Below are 25,414 nucleotides of genomic sequence, written 5' to 3' on the forward strand. Positions count from 1 at the left end.
ATAAATATGCTAACTATAAAACCTTTTAACATGCTAAAAACAATGTTCTAATTGAAGTGGGCCAAATCACAAGAGGAAATGGCATATCTATGCAATTCTCACCATTGCACTAGGACTATGGTGGGATGTTACTCATATAGAAATATAAATAAATAAATTCATTTTAGCATTAATATATCGTCGTCCACTCCTAATTGTTTTATATTTAATCGTGCCACGTCGACGCTTATGATGAGGGAAGCATGAATCAGCAATTGTTAAAACTACAACATTTAATGTTGGCAAATTGTAATAGTCTATGCAGTCCCTCACCTATTTCAAAGTTTCTGCTATTCAAAGCATTATGAGTAGGTAAGCTCCGTTATATTTGCAGAGGTAGATAAGAACGAACTCTGTCCCATAGGCCATTTTTAGTTTCTTGGACGTTAAATTTTTTCTCCTTCTTGATATCTTTTTCTTATGATGACTTTTTTAGTTGTTAATTTGTGTCTTGGCAAGTACAGAGGGGAGCTGAATCGTGAGGACTGGACAGTTGCAGGGTCTGCTAATTAAGCTTACAGGAGGTATTTGAATTACCCATTTTTTGAATTTTGCAATGGTTTTGCTGTTCATGTGAATGGGATGGCATGGATCTGTTGAAGGTTGTGTTTTTTGTGCTTTTTCTCACTTTAAAGTTATGGCATATGAAGTGCAGATATCTAGAGATAATGGGAATTTCGTGCATCGTATAATAGAATAAAATCAGTCTCGTAAAATCTGATCATGCTTTGAAAGAAAACCATTTGAAAGACTATGCTGAAAATTATTCTTGCTGTGTTTTCTACAGTTAGTTTTGTTTCCTTAGCCTCCTGTCTGCTTATATATTACCTAGGGGATCCTACTATCTAGATCTTCGGCATTGGATTTCCCAGTTCATTGTTTCAAAAATTTCAAATTGATTATTGTACATGGGATTGGTATTGAAAATGTATTTGGAGGTTGTGAGGTCGTGGCCTCTAATGGCAATTCACATCTAGTTCAAATTTTGGCTGTTGAAAATGTTCTCCGCGGCCCGGAGATTACACTTAATTGCAGGATAAGTCAACCAAGGTTAAATTCCCAATAGTCTTTATCTTTGTTTACCCGTAAAGAGGGCTTTTAATTTTATCTACCTGAATGAGGACCCTGCCTAAGTGCTACTATTTGTATGCCTTAATAGGTTTTGCAGAATCATCTCTGCACTGGTGCACTCCTCATGGCTTAGTTTCTTTGGGGAGTTAAAATACAGCTCTCGGTTTGGCCAGTCAGTGACTGGAGAACCCTAGCAGGTTTTGATGTACCTCAAATGTTTTCATCAAATTCCTCAGCATAATGAACTTATCGATAAAGGTGCCCTAACATGCAACTTAGGCAGAATAGACTATCTAAAGAGTACCATAGGTTCTTAATGTAAAGAAGGTCTCAAGCACCAAAGTTTTTCCAAGATATTGTTCCTGCCAAATGATTGGCTGGTAAGTCAAAATGACTTAGTTCAACTGCAATAGATGAAGAATAAAAGAATGTTTTTTATTTTCAGCGGTAATCTTCAAGAGAAAACTCTTTCAGTTGAGGATGGAAGGTGAAAGAAGAAGGCATATCACGGATGACCAGATGGATAAGTTGAACGCTATTAATACTAAAATGTGAGACCTCAAGGATATGCATTACAATAACTAGACGTTGGCTCAAGAAACAAGAACCCTTTTGCATCAGATTTATCACCGCCTTTATCATAATAGCTAGTGCCCAAATATGAGCATGACAATTTCGAACGTTAAGCATGAGGAGGAGCCAATTAGTGAGTCTTAAATTTTATACTGTGATCTACTATCTGTGTTTGTTTTTTATATTTTTTCACTGTAATTGACCTCTGGCCTCTTTGAATATTGAATAATTTTTTTAACTTTTATCGCAAAAAAAATCCTCAAGACTAACAAAAATCCTCCTGTAGAATTATTTTGTATCTTAATTTTCTCTATAGAGTTTGAAAAGCCTCATCTGTTCTCTGAAGGCAGCAGAAGCATAAGCTTTCATTTATCTCTTCAAAAGCTCCTGTCATCTCAAGGTTATGATTATCTTGTTTTTTGTCATTATTGAAGCAGATCTACAACCATTTAACTTATACATTCTTGCCAGTCTTATCTGGGATAATCCTAAGTTGGTCTTAACTAAAAATTTATACGCCAATTCCAATTTTGAACCTGTCTATGGCTTTGGAGCTTTCTCTGCGTTATCATTTTTGCACAAGAGAATCTATATTTCACACTTTATCCAATTCAATTTCTCAGATTACAATGCAACCTTCCTTATATTTTCCAGGTAACAAAGCCTTAATATATATCCCAAATTCTAGTGGGAAACAAAATACAATAAAAAGGATGCGTGATCTTTCTGCCCAATATCTTGTGTAATTATCTTCGTCTATTCTTTTTATCCACAAGTAATGTAAATTGACAGTGAGCTGGAAGATTATGGAGCAGCAACGGTAATTTTATCTAGGAATCAAAATTATTGAGAACTTGTTCCATATGCCTCATGCTTCATACCTCACAGAAATGAGCTTTGGAAGATTTTTTATCAAATAAAGACACAATTTGACTCCTCCGGTATTGCAGGATCACTAACTAAATTGCCTTCTTGGCTTCTCAAATTTAATGGCATGCTGCCATTTAAATGAAACGTGTTGAAATGCAGCATAATAAATTGTATCATTGCCTCATCTTTGTTTCACACCTCGTGAAAATGAGCTTTGGAAGAATTGTCATCAAATAAAGACCTGAGTTTGACTTCTCCAGTAACGCAAGTCACTAAATAACCTTTTTGGCTTCTCAAATTTTATTTCATGCCACAAGCTGGATGACTGGTGTTGAAATGCAGCATAATAAATTGTCTTTGCCTCATCCTTGTTTGTGCTTATTCTGAAAATTCGCTAGAGCTTGTGAATTTGTCTCTTGATTTTAGTTTCATTCACTTATTAATAAGGTATTCAGGCTTGACTCTTATTTGACTGAAAAAACTTTGGAGCTTATGTAATATGTCTAAATACCCGATCAGGCTCATGCCCACATATTCAGTCTAACTGTTGTGGCTATTGAGATGATGTGCTTATGAAGGAATAGTATAGAGCTGTAGATCAATATTCCTTCAAAAGTTCTATCAAAATTTCTCACTATCCATCATTCAGAAACATTCTATCATACATTCCTTATAGCATGTTGGTTCTCTAGTTGTCTTCCACATTGAAATTCTGGGAATAAGTAGATCAATTGAGAAGGTTGCAGCACAAGCACTGTGATAGTCAAATCTGAAGCAAAAGATAAAACTTTTGGTTGAGATTTAAAGAAAAATTGTAGTCCAATATTACAATAATAGGAGTGGTAGTAGAAATTTGTTATAATAATAGTCCACACTAATGAAGTTGATCATCAGCAGAAGATAAGGTCTGATACTAATGAAAATGTGTTCAGGTTGTTCAAAATGTTACTTACAATGGTTGTTATCAAAACTGTAGATTAACAGTGGGATGTTGTGTCTACAGAGAAACTCCGAACATAATATTTTAAGAAGAAGACCTTGGATATGGCAGATACATATTTGTTGGACGTGTCTCCTTGTATCACTGCTTACACGGCATATTTTATAAACAAAAATACAAATACATTGCAATGTCCTGTTTTGGGATATTCCTGATTTTTACCTTAAAACAATAATATTTACTTGAAATTGATAATAGTTTTATCAAAGATTAAGAATTTATGATAATATTCCGATCAATAAATTATAGTACAATACTCAAAATTAATCAAATCGCGAATTCTCTAGAAATACTTGCAAACCTGCTGAATTAGAGGCTTTCATCCTGTTGATGTGTATTTTGTACACGACCAAACACAGAATAAAATACCTAAAAGGTACCTTATCCTCTCTTGAACAAAGTTCTCGACTGCTGAAGATCTCGCCGAAGGATTAGTCGAGGCAACTCCAAGGTTCTGCTTTGTAGGATCTCTACTCGTGGATAAGCTCTTCGCGGTATGATGTGATTTTGCTGGAATCACAAGGGGACTTACACTCAATGACCCAAACGTCTGATTTGCTGGAATCACAAGATTTCACTGGCCTAGATTTTGGAAAAAAAGAAAAAGGATGAGGGCGAGGAAAGGATCTAATTCTGACACTAAGAATGTAGGAGCAATGAATAACCTTTGGTGAAATTCTAACTAAGTCTTGTTTTGACATCCCAGGATCATCTCCACAAGGTTAGTGCGATCTTCGGAGGAAAGCTTTATGATGTTCAGATCATCGCTATAAGCATAGACGCCATCAGGTTGATGCATATCAGTGAAGAAGCGACAATTGAAGTTAAGCTTAAGCTGAATGATTCCAGTTGACTACACAAGGCAAATCTGCAATCAACAAACTGCTAGTAGTATGGATATACAAATTTCACCATCAATCAAACACATTTCTTCCACTCATCTAATAACATGAAATCAAATCTGAGAAGTATAAAGACCATGCAAATTGGTGAATCGACCCATAGATTTCGCCATTTCTTCAATGAAGTTTTACAAGTCTTTTACAACAACATCTTGGCAACAATCTTTGCCTTCTCTTGCTATTCTACTCTAATTGCTATTCTATCAATTGACTATTCACTATTAGCTAACTATTCACCTACTATCAACTATTGACTAACTATTCGCTATTAGCTAACCACTGACTAACTATTAGCTTTTACAAATGAGGAGCCAGGGCTTATATAGCGCCCTCAATACAATTCAATGGCTCAGATCACTTTGAGATCAATGGCCGAGATTTTACAATGAAACCCTAATTAGGGTTTGTTACAACAAACTTAATTCTGACCAATGAAATAATTGCATCATTTGGACACATGTCTTCTCTGGAATATTCGACCAATGGATAGCTGGGGTAGGTACATCGAAGTTAGTGCCATCTTTGATGAGTCAGGTACATTGAATCTGGACATGCCAAAGTGGACCAACCCGACTGGAGGAGTGATGACTGGGATGCCACCTTGTCTTTCCTTCAAATGTTGGACTGGAAGAGGTCGTCCTTGATGAGGTTGGGCTGGAGAAGGTCGTCCTTGTTGATGCTGGGCTGGAGAAGGTCGTCCTTGTTGATGTTGGGTTGGAGAAGGTCGTCCTTGTCCTAGCCTAGTGCCAAAACAAACCAAAAGATGATTAAGACCACATGATAAATTCATTTCAACATAGCATTTTCAACTTAAATCATCAACAAAAAGATATTAACATGAAACTTGCCCAAGATTTTCTCCAGGAACATACCCTATAAGAATTTCGCCCTGGACCCTTTGGAAGGGTCAGGAGCGAAATTCCAACTTTAGCTCAAAATTCACATTTTTGAAGGTCAAACATCTTTCCAAGGTATTCCAAATAGCTTTTCTCACCCTAGTCCAAGCCTGACTTAGCACAAAATTTGGAGAAAAGGATGGTTTTAGTGTTTTTCGCTCTGGACCCTTTGGAAGGGTTAGGAGCGAAAATCACGTTTTGGCCCAATTCCTTCAAGTTTGATAATTATTGACCATTCAAGGACATGCCTAAGGACATCTCCAATCTTGACCCACACCAAACTTGGCATAAATTTGAGGGAAAAGATAGGTTTTGCAAAATTTCGCTCTGGACCCTTTGGAAGGGTCAGGAGCGATTTTCCTTTTCTAGCCCAAAATCATCATTCTTTCAATCCCAATCTTCTTTACAAGATACATTTCATCATTTTTCCTCCAAGGAACATGGATTGAAGCCTAAGCAAGGTCAAAAAACTAGGTTTACAAGGAATTTCGCTCTGGACCCTTTGGAAGGGTCAGGAGCGAAATTTCCATTCTAGGCTTGAAATTTCATCTTTTGTTGCTTTCCATCATTCCTCAAGGCAAGAATATGCTTATCCTTCCTCCAACATGCCTTGGACACTAAGGACTTGGCCTAATAAGGAAGACAATGAGGTCCATGAAGATTTTTGCTCTGGACCCTTTGGAAGGGTCAGGAGTGATTTTCATGATTTGAGCTTGATTCTCCATTTCTCCAACTCCAAACCACCTCAAGAGGCAAAAACATGCTATCCCACTTCCATCTACGCCATTAAAAACTAAGGACTTGACCTCCTCCAATGGAAAAATAGGTGTTTCTAGGAATTTCGCTCTAGACCCTTTGGAAGGGTCAGGAGCGAAATTCACTATTTGGCTCAAAATCCTTCACTTCTCAATGCTTTCAAACATTTCCAATGGCAAAAGATGTCCATCCTTCCTTTCAAGGCGCCTTGCAAATCAAAATTTGGTCAAACTATGGAAGAAATGAGTCTTAGGTAGATTTTCGCTCTGGAGCGAAAATCTCCTTCTAGGCTAGATTACTCACTTTTCAAACTCCAAACCACTTCAAGAAGCAAACTTAGATCATTTTCCACTTGAGGAAGAAGGTTTCAAGGTCAAACAAGGTAGCAAATGAAGTTTATGATGAATTTCGCTCTGGACCCTTTGGAAGGGTCAGGAGCGAAATTCTCCGTTAGGCCAAAATCTTGTTCTTCAAAATCAATCAAACTCCCTCTCAAGGCAAAAACATACCCATTCATCTCCCATCAAGCCAATGCCTAGCCAAAATAAGGAAGAAAACAAGAGTTATAAGGATTTTCGCTCTGGACCCTTTGGAAGGGTCAGGAGCGAAATTCCTAATCTTGGCCAAGATCTTGACTTCATTTTCACATTTCTTCATTCAAACAAGCGTTTTTGCCTTCATTCAAGCCTAGGAATGTATTAGTTCTAGGTTTTGGTCAAAGTAGAATGTCCTATGGAGAATTTCGCTCTGGACCCTTTAGAAGGGTCAGGAGCGAAATTCGCTTTGGACCCTTTGGAAGGGTTAGGAGCGAAATTTGACATTTTGGTCTCTCCGTCAGGATCATTTAATGGAATATAACATTTAAGTTCTTATACTTTAAGTTATATTCCATATATACTTTCAGGATGTTTGAGAGTGGTTTCGAACCTCCAGGAGTTATATTGCAAAATCTAGTTTTTGGAGAATTCTTCAGTTTTCCAGACTTAGTCAAATTTCAGGATCAGGACATTCCAGACTTAGCCAAATTTCAGGATCAGGACATTCCAGACTTAGCCAAATTTCGGGGCATTTGAAGATCAGGATGACATTCCAGACTTCATCACTCACCATCTTGACCTAGCTTGGACCTTCAAGAATGATACCCACTCACAAAGCAAGACACAATTAGCAACAAGAGCAAAACCAAGCCCTAAGGAAGACTCTCAAAGAAACCCTAATTCTGGGGCCCTGTGGACTCAACCTAGCTCAAGCAAAGCCTACCATCCTATTGATCCCCTGGGGACACTCAAAATGCAAAGGCTAACAGACAAACCCTAAACACCTAGAAAGCAAACCCCAGAAAGCAAAAAAAAAGTAGGGGTCCCCATTTGCAATGGGGTGATGTGTGATAGTCAAATCTGAAGCAAAAGATAAAACTTTTGGTTGAGATTTAAAGAAAAATTGTAGTCCAATATTACAATAATAGGAGTGGTAGTAGAAATTTGTTATAATAATAGTCCACACTAATGAAGTTGACATCAGCAGAAGATAAGGTCTGATACTAATGAAAATGTGTTCAGGTTGTTCAAAATGTTGACTTACAATGGTTGTTATCAAAACTGTAGATTAACAGTGGGATGTTGTGTCTACAGGGAAGCTCCGAACATAATATTTTAAGAAGACGACCTTGGATATGGCAGATACATATTTGTTGGACGTGTCTCCTTGTATCACTGCTTACACGGCATATTTTATAAACAAAAATACAAATACATTGCAATGTCCTGTTTTGGGATATTCCTGAGTTTTACCTTAAAACAATAATATTTACTCGAAATTGATAATAGTTTTATCAAAGATTAAGAATTTATGATAATATCCCGATCAATAAATTATAGTTCAATACTCAAAATTAATCAAATCGCGAATTCTCTAGAAATACTTGCAAACCTGCTGAATTAGAGGCTTTCATCCCTAACTCAACAGTGACAGTACCAAGGGTTTCATCCTTAGCTTGCCAAAAATTATGAAAGGGTTTTCGTCCTTCCAACTCTTAGCCCACCTTGGAGGGTTTTTGTCCTCAACCAAGATTTAGGTTTTTGTCCAAACTCGATAAGAGCATTAAAGGGTAGATGACCCTCCTTCATTCTAAGAGAAAATATTTTTCTTTTTAAATACAGCTTACTTACTAGACGCTTGGTTTGGTAGATCTCACTCAATCATTTCCATAGATCATATGCTATTTTCTCTTCAGAAATATTTGGTAGGACGGAGTCTGCAAGATAAAGACAAATGGTTCCTCATGCTTTCTTATCCATCTTATCCCACTCATCTTGATTTATCTTGTTTGGTTTCTTTTCCTTTGTTGCTACCAACCATTGATCCCTTTCTTCAAGGAGATCTTCCATTTTCAGCTTTCACAGATCATAGTTGGTTCTATTGAGCTTTTCAATACCCAATTGGGATAAGGATGTAGCCATGGCTTCTACACCAATTTGCAAAACAAATTCAATCAAAACTCCCACTACAGCTCAATAAACCTTCACACTTCCACCCAAGAAACAAAGTTGGTTAGGTTTTGATACCAAATGTTAGAATTTATGGTGAACAACTATAAAATGAAAATCTGACATTAATTGTAAATTAGATTTTAGTGAGTGCATAACCAAATAGAGATTGCAAGAAAATAAATCAACAACTCAAAGAAATATGGAATAGAAGAATTAATTATTAAATACTTAACACCGTGTTTGTGTGGAGAATTTTTTTTGGAAAAAGCTTCAAAAAAGAAGAGAGGCCCAAATTTGTATTATCTTCAAAATAAAGATTACATACAGTCCTTCCTTTCTTCTCCTCTATTTCAGCATTTGCAAACAGAGTTTTTTCACTCTTGCCAATTACACACACATACTAGTGATACTGCCACCTTAAGGCTTGCTTATATAACATTTTCACCCGCTAAATGGGGCAACCAGGTTGGTTATCATATCCCAACACCTCCCTTGGTTAAATGCAAAACATTTAATGCATAGGATAATGTAGGTTGCAACCATTTTATTCACCTACTTGATTTGGGTACTGGTTGTTGTTAGTTTATAACCAACCTAGTGGTTATTGCTTGTAACCACAAGTTTTAACTTTAATAATAGCTACATAAGATGACAAAAGAACCTCATAACAGCCTCATGGGAAGTTGAACACCCATAACAACCTTAACTTCCAAGATTCCTTCCTGGCAAATAGTAAATCATTGTTGGTAAAATTTAGTTATTGACCCTTGGTAAAAAATTTAATTACTGTACCAGTAAAACTTAATTATTACCTAACAGTAAAACTTTGATAAAAAATAATTGTTGCTGATGCTGAATCCTTGATCCCTTATGAATTTTTACAAGCAATATTAAGAGTGATTAAATATATAAGATTTACAAGGTCAATGACATCTTAATCCTAACATTTGCTAAAATCCAAGTGAAACCCTATGTGGTTGTAACAACCAACCAACAACAGATTTTTCCAAAATCCAAACAAATTTCTATGTGATTGTAATAATCAACCAACCAACAAACTTACTAAAATCTAAACAAATTTCTCTGTGATTGTAATAATCAACCAACCAACAAACTTACTAAAATCCAAACAAAATCCCATTCGATTTTCTAATCAACCAAAGAAGGAATCTTTAGCTTACAAACAATCTCTTTATGAAAAACAAGGTATTTGAAAAATTTAAAATTAAATTATCCAGGTTATAATTTCAAACAGCTTCTACAACACTTTTTCATAGCAACTACATTTATTTGCAGAAATAGTAATAGGTTCTTCCTTAGCATCACATGAAATCTCCATGGTACTGCAGAAAACATGAATTATAAGGGAAAGCAACCCTACAGCTCCTGCTTAATCATCCATTAACACAAGCCACTGCTAATCTCTCATTAATCCAGCTCTTTTCACCTAAAAAGTCATAAAATTCAAGTATGAATATGTTGATGTGTTTTTATGCACAGTCAAACACAGAATAAAATACCAAGGTATCTTATCCTCTCTTGAATAAAGTCTCTCAAATGCTATACTTCGCGATCAAAGGAGACAACTCCAAGGTTTCTATTGTTAGGTCTTGACTCGTGGATAAGCTCAATGGTTGATGTGATTGCTGGTAATCCAAGGGGACTTACATCGAATACTTGAATGTTGAAAGTTTTGATGTCGCTGGAACTTAGATTATATCTATTTGATTGGAGAATGAAAAGAGCAAAAGAAATGGGTTTAGGAAGACTACACTACTCCTAAGAATGCAAGAGACAATGAATAATCTTTGGTGAAACCCCACTAAGCCTTGCTTTGACATGCAAAGCAACAACTCCGCAAAGCTTAGTGCGATCTTCTAAGGAAATTAGATGATTTTCAAATCATTATCAAGCATAGACACCATTAATTGAATGCATATCAACGATTGAATAACAATTTTACTTAAGCTCATTCAAGTATTCTAGTTGACCACACAAGGCGAATTTGCAATCAACAAACTGCTAGTGGTATGGATTAGGAGTTTCACCATGAATCATGCACAATGCTCTATCATTCAACTAATCAACATGAAAGCAAATGAGAAGTAGAAACCATGTAGCTTGTTGAAATAACACATTTCACCATATCTTCAATGAAAAGAGTATATCCATTTACAAGCCTTAGCAACAATTTCTTCTTCTCCTAATCTATTCTAACTGCTTGCTATCTAACATCTATCAACTATTAACTATGTCTAGGCTATTAACATGCTATTAACCTCCTATTTGCTATTAACCTCTACAAAATGAGAGAGAGAAGCCTTTTATAGTGCTCCCTTTACAAATGAATGGCCTGGATTAAATCCATATCAAGGACCAAGATTACAAGATGAAACCCTAATTAGGGTTTGTTGGAACAAACTCTGCTTAGCCAATGAGATAATTACATTTTTTGGACACATGTCTTCTCTTGAATCTTTGACCAATAAATAGTGAGGGTTGGTACATTAAAGTTTGTGCCCCCATAAGATGAGTCAAATGCATTGTATCTAGACATGCTAATGTGGAACCTCTTGATTGGTGAAGTGATGACTAGGATGCCACCTCAACTTGTACTTGTAGACTTGATTCATCATCATGAATGAGTATTGAGTAATATCTCTTGATACTCAACATTATGCAGTTTTCTCAATGAGATGGTGATCGATCTTTCCTTATTCATGATCTTAATTTTGTCATTCCTTGGTGTCGTTCTTGACTTCATGTTGGGGAATCCTTGATTTCTCATCACTTCGTTGTAGCACGAATCTTGCCTTGATATTTTCTTGTTGCTGAATCTAAGTTCTTCATGTTGATGTTGTTCCTTCTTGATGCAACGTTGTCCTAATCTCCAATTCGCCTCCTTGAAGTGTTTTTAGCTGAGTTTTTCATTTGACTTTTCTTCCATGTTCATCATGACACAAAATTTGTCCTTCTTTGGTGTAACTCTTGAATGTTGCAATCACCTTGAATGCCTTGAATATGATGAAGTCTTCACGATGCTGACATGCTTCCCCATGTATCAAACCTGAAAAGAAAACATTTATGAATCAAGAATCATATAAGTGTAATAAATAATATAGCACTTCCCACTCTTGCTACATCCTTAATCATGCTTCTAATCAAAGGAGACGACTGATAATACTCAGGAAATTCATTGTGTGCTGAAGGTGTATGAATGAATTCGCTTTGTATCTGCTCTAATTCACTGCTCTATAAGGTTCAGATCGCTGCTCTGCTCTTTTAGGAAAGTGTAACGGAGGAAATTTGCTACCTCAAGGATGATGAATCCTCAAGAACAAACTCTCCCTCCGATACCTCCTCGAACTAGCACTAAGGTGAGCCAGGGGATAACAGAATTATGCTAAGGTGACAGAAAGCCAAGAGGACTCTTTGAGCGGCTCTGCTAAGCCTCTGTCCTCGGGACGAGCGCCCAGATCTAGGACACTAGCGCGGCGCGTTGTTGTCCTGTACGAATAGAGCGTAGAGTCCAAGCAGAAAGCTCTAGACGAACTGACTAGAGTTAAGTAATTGCAAGAAAATACTGAAATAAACAGATAATGCGGAATACGAATTAAAGTAACAAAGTAAGAGAAAGTAAAGTAATTCTTACAAAGTGTCTGTGATATGAAGCCTCTCGCAAGATGATTTCCTCCTCGTGATAATGTACCTACACACACGCAAGAAGGAAAATGTTGTGAGTTGTGTTTTGGAGTCTGCCTAAGTCAAACCCCTGTTTTGGTGTTTCCACCTCCACGGACAACCCAGATAAAGCCATGGGGAAAATAAATGATAAAGATAATTGAATGACAATGCAAGATAAAAGAACGATAAAGTGTGAGATAAATGGAAAAGAGAACAAGTAAACTCCCCTTTTCAAGATGCTATGACAATAGTGATGTGAGCTATTTGAAAAGCTGCAACAATGGTGGTCTTCGTAATAGGAAATGTGAATGCTGTCCAAAGAGGTATCGCCAAGAGCTCCAACCTACAACAAGCATCCTCAAAATGCCAAAAAGATCCTCAAAATGTTTTCAAACAGGAGAGATATAGGCCCTGGAAGGCAAACCGACGTTGGTGAGCGCATGCAAGAGCGTTATGATTCCTTCCAGGCGCAAGTGTAACGCTCAAACGACCACCTGGGAATTGTCAGATTCGTGGGATGATAGTGTGCTGCACGGACGTCTCCGCGCTGCGCCCTAGTCCCTGAAGGTGACAGGTTGGCGGAGTTGGTGGAGACCAGTTTGGAGCTGACGAGGCGATCCCGGGTGGACAAAAGGACAAAGTTGGTGAAACCCAACCTCTGATAGCATGGAGGAAGGCACCATTTGTCGTGTTGAGTTTGCATAGGGTGAGATTTTTGATATTACAAAAAGGAATTTGCTTTGTTTAAGCGATCAAATGACTAAATACGACTTGGCATTTATAGGCCCTCAAGGGAATAGGTGTGTCTTTTCAGTTCTTAGGCCGACTTGACAAGGCTTTAAATAAATTATAAAATTAATACCATTTCCTAAGGGGGCCAACCTGATTGCAATTTAACATTTTTCATTTTAAATTTGAACTCTTTGGCGCCAATAATACTTATTCATGCCGCTGCTTGGTGTGATCATTGATAGGAATTCAGACATTTTGATGAGCAAAGGAAGGCAGGTCAGGGTTTTGCATGGGTGAAGGAAGTGATGCCGGGATTTTGAATGAGCAAAGGAAGTGGGATCGCTCCTCCAAGAGGGCAATGGAAGTGGATTAAACTCGCCATCTCCAGTTTCTCTCATCAACTTCTTCATTAATTCGTCCCTTTTCACCAATTCATGCCATGTCAATGAGCAAAGGCAAGGTAGTATTTAAGGTGAAGCATAAGAAATGCTTCAGGTTTCTTCCTCCATTCGCCTAAGCATATCAATTCTCCTTCAAAGATTGCCTTGCATATACATCAAATCTCTTAGGATGATAAGAAAAAGAAAAGTCTACTAGGCCTGATCACTGGTTAGAAGATCAAAATCATTACTCAACAAAGGCACTAAACCGTAATTCATGAAGAGCAAAGACATTTTGGACCTCTTAGAAGGCAAAGGAAGTCATGTCGCTCCTCTCAAGTAGCAAAGGAAGTGAGGTTGCTCCTCTAAGAGGGCAAAGGAAGTCAAGCCACTCCTCTAAAAGGGCAAAGGATGTTAGGCCACTCCTCTAAGAGGGCAATGGAAATCAGGCCACTCCTCTAAGAAGGCAATGGAAATTTTTCTATACTAAGCCAAATTTTGCCCATTCGACTTGCTTCTCCATAAAGTGCAATCAGACCTCTTGGATGGCAAAGAAAATATTTTATACTTAGTGAAATTTCATCCAAGGGATTCACCTCTCAAACCTCCTCGCCTATCTTGTTCAAATTGACCTTACTTGACACCTTCCATTTAGTCTTTCGCCACTATAGGCTTTGATCAATTGGGTTGATGACCACACATTAACCTTATTTACTCAAATGCAAGAGAAGGAAAGCTACAAGACATCAAATGCTCATCTTTGATCAAAAGGTTTTCTATGTTGATCGGGGCTTCTATGAGGTCAAAGGAAGTGACTGACAATGCCATTGAAAGAGAAAAGGAAGTGATTGTCAGTGCCATTGAAGAGCAAAGGAAGTCACTGTCAATGCCATTGAAGAGCAAAAGAAGTCACTTCGGACTTTTTCACTAGCAAAGGAAATTTCCTTATACTTAGTCAAATTTCGCCCAAGACACCTCATCTCACATCTCACATCTCACAAGCCAATGATGATGATCAAATGGAATGATCATCATATAATCATTCATTTCCTAAGCTTTGACAACTGACTAACTTCACTTAATCAAGAGAGAGAGACTTGACTTGATTTCCTCCTGGACACCTGAGAAACTACACCTCCTCAACACAAAGGCTAATAGCAAACGACTCTACCACTATCCTAGAAAGCAGAAAAAAGTGGGGGTCCCCATTTGCAATGGGGCGATGTGTGACTATGTCACAACATGATACAAAATTAAAAAGCTTAAATAGTTTAGTGTATGTAACGTTAGAAGGTAGAACGTGTATAAAGTTTGTATGTGTATATATTGTATACCCAAGTGTAAAGTAAGAATTGCAAACCATGGCCAACGTTTGATTGCCTCAAAAATCCAAGGAACATAAAGTTCTTAAAAGGTATTAAGTTAAAGGGGCTTAAAGTGTTTCAAAAGGTTCATGTTGAGGGCTATGCTATGTGGCAGACATGCTAATATTGCTTGTTATTTTCATTTTGAAGAAAAAAAAGCTTCAAATACATTACTGAGGCATTGTTAGCCCACTTAGACTATAACCTGTGGTATTTGCTTAAAATTTAGTTGAATGTTTCTACGGTATGTACTTGAGAAGACAAACCAAAACTTCATCCCAGTGGGAAACATACTTAATGATGCCTTCAAAAAATAGTTCATAAAATTACCAAAATGTTTACACAAGAATGAAGTAATTCAATAAGCTGCTTCTGGATTTGATTGTGTGTATCTTTTTTTTGCATCAACGTTTTGGATCACAATCTGTGATCCATCATCAGGATGAGAGAGAGTGTCAAGAGATATAAATGTGAAGTAATTTTCAAATAATTAAGAAAACAACATTCCTTGCTTTGCAGCCTTGTTACGCACAAATTTCGTTGTAGCATGGAAACCTAAAAAATTGAATATTTTCAAAAGCAATACTAAGGGCACATGCATTATTCTACGAACAATATAACTATGGGCTAAGATTAACCTCTGAAGAACAATATGAATTGAGCATACAACTACGAAGCAAGGGTATACAACTCTTATGCATCAACATTGATAAGCTTCCATTAGTCATCAGTGATTATTGCATTTTACAGTTCTTGGAAATGTTTGCATTGCACATGATTGGACTTTCAGGTGAATAATATGCCATTAGAGGACTGGAGAAAGGCAAATTTACTCACAATAAATAAAGCCTGTTTTGAGCAAGTTTTTATTCTGTTTTTTTTTAAGATAATATGCAAGGTTCATTGAGCAATAATGATGTGCATTTAATACCATCTTTGATCATATATTTGAATTTAAGCATACATCAAATGGTGAGAAAAAGGATTATGGCATCAATTGGGTGGAACGTTCAGGATTATATACACCCAAGGGTGGCAGAAGAGAACATTTGCAGCCTTGCAGGGCTTTATTTTTGCTTCAGACTTTCCTGTTTCTACACTACTCCCATGCTCATTCAAACTAGCGACTATGGGACAGCAAGACCAAAGTATTTAGGAAAAGTGACATCTCTGAAATTCAAAATTCAATAGTAGCTGGTCAATAACAAAAAATGAGCATCCATTATATGAATGGAAGTTTCTTCTATGCTTTATGATAAGGGGGAGTTGAGTTTGTTCTTTTTTGTACTCTGAACTATTTTCTACTACTATCTCTGCAGTTGTCAGAGATCATGGTCTTGCATGTTACTGAAATTTTCACAAATACAAACTATGAATTTTACTTAACCTACTTTATTCTCAATTCATCATTCAAATTAGGGAAATAGTTAGTTTGTGGAAGATAGAAGCCAAATGCAATTTTTCCCATGAGAAAATCTAAAAGAAAATTGCGAGCCCTTAAAATTAGGATGCAAGAAGCTCATAAGATCAAAAAGGCATAGCTGAAGTAGGAAACATACAGAACATGCACTAAAAAATTCATAAATCAAGCATCAAGACTTCACACCTTTCTAAAAGCATAGAATGCATGACAGTAGTCTAAAGCATTACTAAAATCTCTATGTTCAATGGAGTTTCCTGATGGGTTTCAAGGACTGGGGAACCAAGGGCCTAAGTTTGGGGGTGTTGGTGCAAATACTTGAAAACTAGTTATAAAAAGATGTATAAGTATATAAATTATAAATGAATGGCATACTTAGTAAAATTTAGACTAAACATTAAATACAGTGCAATAATTACATTGAACATCAACAGTGGTGAGTGGAGGTTTGGGGGTTAACTGCCTAGCAAGGTCAAGGGGCAGCCACCCTCATGGGGGTTGGGGGTAGAGCCCCTAGTGGGGTTAAGGGGCACTACGGGCTCTACCCCACATGAGGTCAAGGGTAGTGAAAATTAAGGTCTTCAAAATCACAAAACCTTCATGGCGAATGTCATTTTCACAATTTTGTCACTTTTATTTTGCAATACCAAGTCCTTGATAATTCTGAAACTTTTGATTTGAAATGAGGCTTAGAAGTTAGAAAACTATAGATGAAGCTTTTTGTGAGTGCTTAGGGTTTGGATGACGCCCATAGGCCATTAGGGTTAGAGTTTGTGGCATGTGATTGAAAACAATTTTTGATTTAAAAAAAAATATTGACTTTTTTTATTTTCCTGCCATGGAGGGCACGTCTTGAGGACAATCAGGATACTCTTTAGAGTCACTTGGATGTCTTGGGGACCTGTTGACGTGTATTTTGTACACAGCCAAACACAGAATAAAATACCTAAAGGGTACCTTATCCTCTCTTGAATAAAGTCTTTGAATGCTGAAGATATCGCGAAAAGGATCAATCAGGATGACTTCAAGGTTCTTCGTTGTAGGATCTCTACGTGTGGATAAGCTCTCTGTGGTATGATGTGATTTGCTGGAATCACAAGGGGACTTACACTTGACGACCTGAACGTCTGATTTGCTTTGAATATTGCTGGAACACAGGATTTTACTAGCTTAGATTTGAAAAAAAAGGAAAAAGGATGAGGGCGAGAAAATGATCTAATTCTAATACTAAGAATGTAGGAGCAATGAATGATCTTTGATGAAATTCTAACTAAGTCTTGTTTTGACATCACAGGACCATCTCCACAAGGTTAGTGCGATCTTCGAAGGAAAGCTTTATGATGTTTAAATCATCACTACAGGCATAGACACCATCAGGCTGATGCATATCAATGAAGAAGCGACAATTGAAGTTAAGCTTAAGCTGAATGATTCCAGTTGACTACACAAGGCAAGTCTGTAATCAACAAACTGCTAGTAGTATGGATATACGAATTTCACCATCAATCAAACACATTTCTTCCATTCGATCTAATCATCTACCATCTAGAATTGAAGATTCAACAAGAAACCATGCATATTGCAAGAAACGACACACTTCACCATTACTTCAATGAAAATGGAGTTTGTTTACAATCAATGGCAACAATTTCTTGCCTTGTCCTCCTATTCTACTCTAATTGCTATTCTATCAACTTGACTAACTATTCACTAACTACCTTCTATTCACTAACTCCTCTCTAATTCCTTTCGAACTCCTTTTACAAAATGAAGAGTCGGGGCTTATATAGTGCCCTTAATACAATTCGATGGCTAAGATCAATTTGAGATCAATGGCCAAGATTCAATAATGAAAACCCTAATTAGGGTTTGTTACAACCATTACATAACATTTAATGCTTGACCAATAATAAAATTGTATTAATTGAACACATGTCTTCTCTGGAAAATTCAACCAATGGATAGTTGGGGTAGGTACATCGAAGTTTGTGCCACCTTCCATGAGTTAGGTACATTGAATCTGGACACGCTGAGGTGGATCAACTCGACTGGAGGAGTGATGACTAGGATGCCAACTCGTCTGACACTTGGTTGATGCCAATTTGATGTTGCTGAGAAGCTAGCTTTAATTAACTCTTCTGGAACTATCTGCTCCTTCAACGAACCCTTGCTCTAACTTCTCTTGTCTTTGATGTGCAGGATGATGATGTACCTCGTCTTGGAACGCTGGATTGGAAGAGGTCATTCTTGATGATACTTGACCGAAGAAGGCCGTCCTTGTCGATGCTAGACTGGAGGAGGTCGCCCTTATCCTTGCTTGATCGTCTTTGATGAGAACCTGCCGACTTGTAGATCCTCCGAGCTTTGGAGTCGCCATCTTGATACCTACACAACATTTCAAAATTAGTAATATATCTTGAAGTGTAGAAATATAGAGTAGAAAGGAAGATTTAAGATTTTAATTAGGAAACTTCATTTTAAATCTTGAGTTATCATTTCCTAATTAACTATGCCAAACTTAGAATTTTCAAAACAAAAGTTCAAAATTCAAATCTCCAACAATGGTGTTTAAGATGATTTCGCCATACCTCCTCTTGAGTATTAAACTCTAAGAAATGATGCAAAAATAGAGGAATTTCGCTAGGCAAAATGTAGATCAAAGTTCTCCCTTGAATAAAATGTGCCTCCTTTAGCCTTCAAAAGAATCAACTCCACTTCCTTCTAGCCTTCAACACTTGAAAGAAAATTGCTCCAAGCAAACTAGATTTCGCACCTCCAAGTAGCTCTCCAAATTCGCTCTCAAGGCAATGATTGAATGATTTGAATTGTGGAAAAACACCTCCAATATATAGAGCGCTCACCCCTTTGCTCCCTCTAGGCCGACTTGGCAAAAAGAGGTTAAAAATAAATAAATTTCCAAAAAAGGGGGGCTGACTTGGCAAAATAAATGAAAATAAGGCCTAGTGCGCTCTATATTTAATTTTAATTTAATAAAAATTAATTTTAAATGCCTCCAAGAAAGTTCGATTTTTTAAGGCTTAAAATTAATTTATTAAATGCCAAAATTTAATGTCAATTTAATCTTAATTTTCCACATGCCTTCAAATTAGCAATTTTAGCGGCCTAATGCAATTTGGAGAATATTAATTTTTAAAACAAGGTTTAATGAGATTTCATGAGGATTTCGCCCTGGACCCTCTCTGAGGGTTAGGAGCGACTTTTGATTTTGAGCCTAATTTTAGCACTTTTCCACCTCCAAAATCTCTTCAAGACATTTCAACTAGGCCCCCTCACTGACTTGCAAACTTAGCTTTGTCAAATTTTGGGGAAAAGGTGTGTTTTTGAAGTTTCTCGCTGTGGGCCCTCTCTGAGGGTCCGTAGCGATTTTTGCAATTTAGGCTTGATTCTTCATCATTTTTCATTAAAACTTCATTCATCATTTGGCAATGCCTTCCCTTAATCCACTCCAACCAAATTCGCTTTGTTGTTGTAAGATAAAACGAGGATTTTCAACAATATCGCTACGGGCCTTCAGTGAGGGTCCCTGTAGCGATTTTTCGCTGTGGGCCTTCATTGAGGGTCAGGAGCGACTTTTCATTTTCTGACCAAAATCATCAAGTTTTAAAGGCAAAATAATATTCATCTTGCTCTTGGAGGTCTTTTCTCCTTGTCCAAACCTTACCTTAGCACCATTTTGAAGAAAACATACATTTTTTGAAAATCTCGCTGTGGGCCTTCAATGAGGGTCCGTAGCGATTTTTTGGTTCTAGGCAAATTTCTTCATCTTTTAATCTTCAAATCACATCCAAGGCATAACATATCACGTCCTCCTCCTGTCCAAGCAAGATTTTGTCTCAATTCTTCAAACAAAGGAGAGAAAACTGGAAAATCGCTATGGGCCCTCTCTGAGGGTCCGGAGCGATTTTTGTAATTGCCTTCAAAATATTGATTCTCAACGATTTCTTTTCACTTCAAGGCTTTTCAAACATCGTTTCTAACCCATGCCTAACCTTAGCTTTCCTCAAACTTGGATGAAAACTTCCCATTTTAGGTTTCTCGCTGTGGGCCTTCTTTGAGGGTCCGGAGCGATTTCTCGCTATGGGCCTTCAGTGAGGGTCCGTAGCGATTTTTGTCATTTTGGGTTGATTTCCTCTTGTGTTGATCCTCCAAATTATATTCAACGGATAGACCTTGCCTTCCTCCATCCCCTCCAATCATGAAATCACTTTGATCCTGCAAGAATAATGCATATTTGAAAATCTCGCTGTGGGCCCTCTTTGAGGATCCGTAGCGATTTTTGCTACTTGGACCAAACTGCTTCACTTTTCGTCTAAAAATCACTTTGCCAAGGAAGATATCATCTTGTTCTTTGTTATGAATAAAAATTCATGTCCAAGAAAGGTCCAAAAATGTGCACACAAAGAAAATCGCTGTGGGCCCTCTCTAAGGGTCCGTAGCGACTTTTCCTTTCCTGGGCAAAACTCCTTCAATTCATCATCTTTGATCAAGTTTGGATACTTCGTTATGTTCATTCTATCCTTCATCATGCTCTTGACCTCTCAAATCGACCAAATAAAGCTTGCAATGATCCTTATAAGATTTCTCTCTGTGGGCCCTCTCTGAGGGTCCGTAGCGATTTTTCTGTTTTCAACAAGGTCCTTCATCATTTCTAGCCAAAACTTCCTCAGGTGGGTGGAGAAAGTCATTTATTTTCCATTTATGATCAAAACTTGGTCTCTTTTCATTGCAAAATGAAGGAAATCAAAATCTCGCTGTGGGCCCTCTTTGAGGGTCAGGAGCGATTTTTCATGTTTTTGAACTCTCCGTCAGGATAATTTTATGGAATATAACATTTAAGTATAAGTGACATTTCCATATATACTTTCAGGATGTTTGAGAGTGGTTTCAAACCTCCAGGAGTTATATTGCAAAATCTAGTTTTTGGAGGTTTTTCAGTTTCTAGACTTAGTCAAATTTCAGGATCAGGACATCACAGACTCAGCCAAATTTCAGGATCAGGACTTTCACTTTAGCAGGACCTGCTATCCAGGTGATCCCCTTGGCGACACTCAAAATGCAAAGGCCAACTGACAAAACCCTAAAAAACCTAAAAACAAACCCTAGAAAGCAAAAAAGCAGGGGTCCCCATTTGCAATGGGGCGATGTGTGAAAACGTCACAACAGGACTTCAAGACATCCCCAAACTAGGGGAATGCCCTAGAAACATCCTCTCCTTGAGGGGTACATCCTGGAAATGTCTGTGGATTTTGAGCAGCGGCTGTGGGACAATAGGGGGGATGTCCCCATCTTGGAAACGTGGGATTTTTTTGTTTTTGGTGTGGAGGGGGGGTGGGTCACTGCAATTGTTAGAGCTCATGGTATTGCATGTTATTTAAATTTTCACAAATACAAACTCTGAATTTTACTTAACCTACTTGTTGTTTCTCATTTCATCATTTAAGTTAGGGAAATAGTTTGTGGAAGATAGAAGACGAATGCAAATTTTCCCATATTTCTTTCGAGAAAATCTAAGAGGGGCCCTAAAAATGAGGACACAAGGAGCTCATAAGATCAAAAAGGCATAGCTGAGGTATATACAAAGCATCCTCTAAAAAAATTCATAAACCAAGAATCAAGACCTCACACCTTCTAAAAGCATAGAATGCATAATGTAATCTGAAGCATTACTAAAATCTGTCTATTCCATGGAGTTCTTGATGGGTTCAAGGACCGAGGAACCTAGGGCCTAAGTTCGGGGGTGTTGGTGCAAATACAATACTTGAAAACTAGTTATAAAAATGTGTAAGTATAAAAATTACAAATTAAACTTTGGCATAATTAGAAATTTAGGCTACTAGACTTCAAAAAAATTGCAATGATTGCATTGAACATTAGCAATGGCGGGTGGAGGTTTGGAGGTTGATCCCCTAGAAAGGTCAAGTGGCAACTACCCTCATGGAGATCTTGTTGATGTGTTTTTTATGCACTTCAAACACAGATTAAAATACTAAGTATTTTATCCTCTCTTGAACAAGGAAACCTTATGTGCTAAACAATGTGATCAAATAAGATTACCCCAAGGGTTTTTTAGTCAGGTCTTGACAGTGCAATTAAAAGACTCGGTTGTAATGATGTGATATGCTGGTATCACAAAGGGACTTACGTTTATGAATCACATCTGGAACTTGCAAACTAACTTAACTCCTCAAACAAAAAAAGATCAAAAGGGAAAAGGGTTTAGAGAAACTATGCTAATCTTAAGGACAATGGTAATAATGGGTGATGCATTGATAGACAAACTCCTTCATGGAACTACTTTCTACTTAATCAGAGATAACTCACAACGTCATAGAAAGAGTGCAATGTCCTAAGGTAGTGAAAGATTTTCAAACTCTGAAGAATCCATTCAAACACCCAATGCTGGCGTAATCCAAATGAAACATTCACAATCGAACTTAGCCACAATAACAAGGTTCAAGCTAACTTTACACTGTAGCTTACAATCAGCAAACCACAAAAAGTGTGAACCAAATAATTCATCATATATCATCGCATGTATCCACCATAATCAATGAAATTCAATAAACTTTGAAAAGTAACAAGAAACCATGCAAAATGTAGAACATAACACAAAGAACCACCATAACTTCAATGAAACTTATGTATTGATGTCGACATAGTCTTGGCAACAATTTCTTCTTTCCTCCTGTTGTACTACTTTCCAAGGCTATCCACTATTCGATTATCTATTAACCTTTACAAATGAGAATGCTAGGCCTTTTATAGCTCTTAAAGTACAAATGAATGGCTTTGATAGATTCTCAAATCAACGACCAAGATTTAACAATAAAACCCTAATTAGGGTTAGTTACAATTAACTCCCTGTTGACCAATGAGATCATTACAACAATTTGGATACATGTCCTTTTAGGTGAAGGACCAATAGGAAATAAGGTTGGGTATATTGAATTCAGTGCCCTCCACATGCGTACTTGTTGATGAGTCAGGTTCAATGAATCTGAACATGTTGACTTGGAATTATTTGATTGGTTGAGTATGAGTGGGTGCCACCTTAGCTTCTACATGCCTTGCAAACTTTCATCTCTCCTTCATTTTTGGAATCCTTTGTCTTGAAAATCCTTGGTTTCCTTGTTGTTGTTGTAGAGTCCTTATGTCAACTAATGTCCATGTAGGGTCGTTCATTGTGGAGCAATCCACTTCTATTCATCTTCTTTGAACATGTTGATTCCTTGATATTGATTCTCCTCGCATTGTTGTAAGGCTCTTCATCACCATGTAATCCTTCATGTTGTAATACAATCCCTTGGCTTATGCATCTTGATGTAACCTTGCATTGTTGGAGTGTTCTTCTTTAAGTTTTGCCACCACACATCTCCAATGACTTGAAATTGTTGATCTTCATGTTGTAATGTCTTGTGTGCATTATCTCGAGCATCCTTGATGTTGTCTTCATCTATCAGCCTCTTTGCTTGACTTGATCTCCTTTCAGGTTGTAAAATCTTTCTCCCTCTCCATGTTGTTAAGGTATCTCTCTTCATGTATCATTTCTTGCATTCAACGTTCCTGACAAAAGAAAGACTAAATTTCCTTAGATTGTAATTGTAAATTAAATCCTATGAAAATCCAAGGCAAAAGGCTTATGATTCATGAAATTTTAAGTCTTGTATTACCGATTTATATTATGTGAAACAAGATCAAAAACAATATTACTAATTCACACAAGATTGCTCCACAAACACTTCTCGTCATTCCTCAATGTCAAGCATTTCGCTCTCTGTCACTCAACATTGCCAAAATTTACTCCTCCTTACTCGTTGGCGAATTTTCATGTGGATTATGTATTGCCAAGTGGAGATCACAAGTGTTCATGCATTGCAAAGGGGAACTTCAAGGTGCTCATGCATTGCAAAGGGGAGCTTCAAGGTGCTCCTGCATTGCGAAGGGGAACTTCAAGGTGCTCTTGCATTGCGAAGGGAAAATTCAAGGTGCTCAGGCATTGTGAAGGGGAAATTCAAGGTGTTCCCTCATTACGAAGGGGAAATTCAAGGTGCTCCTTCATTGCGAGGTGGAGATTCGCCTTGTGCACGTATTAAAGGTCTTATACATGGCATAAATTCACCTTGTGCACACATAAAACAAGAGATGCAATGCGGAAATTCACATTGTGCACACATAAACTATCATACCTCTTCACTTAGGCCTTCACCTCAATCTTGCATTAACAACTCTGACAACGATTTTCAGTCTTGACAAGATCTTACAATTTTTACAATTTACTCTTTAACCCTTAGTCTTGATACTTAATTGTGGACCTTGAACCTGAAACATGAATTCCAGACTTTCCCACACCCTTAAGATGAACCCTAGCACTCTAAGCCACTTCAAGGACGAATTATTACATTTTTCTAGGAGCTGAGAAGATTAGACGCTTCTCATAAGCAAAAGGTTAAAACTGAAAAACTTTGGCCAAGTTAAGACAACTAGCTAAAACACTTAGCTAAGAAAGTGAAAAGTGGGGGTCTCCATTTGCAATGGGGCTATGTGGGAAAACCTCACAATAGGTCTAGGGGTAGAGCCCCTAGTGGAGTTAAGGGGCATTGCCCTTTGTTGGGTTAGAGGTAGTGCAGATTAAGGCTTTCAAAACCACACAAACCTTCATGGCGAATGTCATTTTCACAATTTTGTCTATTTTATTCTGCAACACTGACTCCTTACTAATTCTGAAACTTCAGGAGTGATATGAAGTGAGCCTTAGAAGTTAGATAACTATTTATGACGTTTTTTGTGAGTGCTCAAGTTTTGAGTGAAGCCCATAGATCATTAGGGTTAGAGCTTATGGCACGTAGATCGAAAACAATTTATGATTTTTATTAAAATTGACTTTTTCGTTTTCTTGCTATTGGGGATGCCTAGAAGTCTTGAGGATAGTTGGGAGACTTCTCAGAGTCTCTTGGATGTCTTGGGGATAGTTGGGAGACTTCTCAGAGTCTCTTGGATGTCTTGGGGACCCCAAGCCATCCCCAAACTAGGGGAATGTCCTAGAAATGTCCTCTCCTTGAGGGGGACATCATGGAAATGTCCTTTGATTTTGAGCAATGGTTGTGGGAGAAGGGGAGTGTTGTGACACATTCACACATCGCCCCATTGCAAATGGGGACCCCTACTTTTTTGCTTTCTAGGGTTTGTTTCTAGGTCTTTTAGAGTTTTGTCTATTAGC

The 25,414-nt window shown here is 37.5% G+C and overlaps 1 protein-coding gene across 6 annotated transcripts in view; it reads left to right on the plus strand.

Moving 5' to 3' along the window:
- Positions 1-216: 216 nt before the first annotated feature.
- The window catches only part of LOC131071489 (uncharacterized), a 30,963-nt gene continuing 5,765 nt past the window's right edge, over positions 217-25,414 (plus strand). For 2 of the 6 annotated variants that reach the window (XM_058007382.2, XM_058007375.2), the window contains exons 1-2: positions 217-351; positions 504-563. The gene's annotated coding sequence lies outside the window, so the exon portion shown is untranslated. The other 4 variants (XM_058007412.2, XM_058007398.2, XM_058007390.2 and 1 more) reach the window with 3 other exon arrangements.

The sequence above is a fragment of the Cryptomeria japonica genome, chromosome 1 (assembly GCF_030272615.1).
Source record: "Cryptomeria japonica chromosome 1, Sugi_1.0, whole genome shotgun sequence".
NCBI classification, from domain to species: domain Eukaryota; kingdom Viridiplantae; phylum Streptophyta; class Pinopsida; order Cupressales; family Cupressaceae; genus Cryptomeria; species Cryptomeria japonica.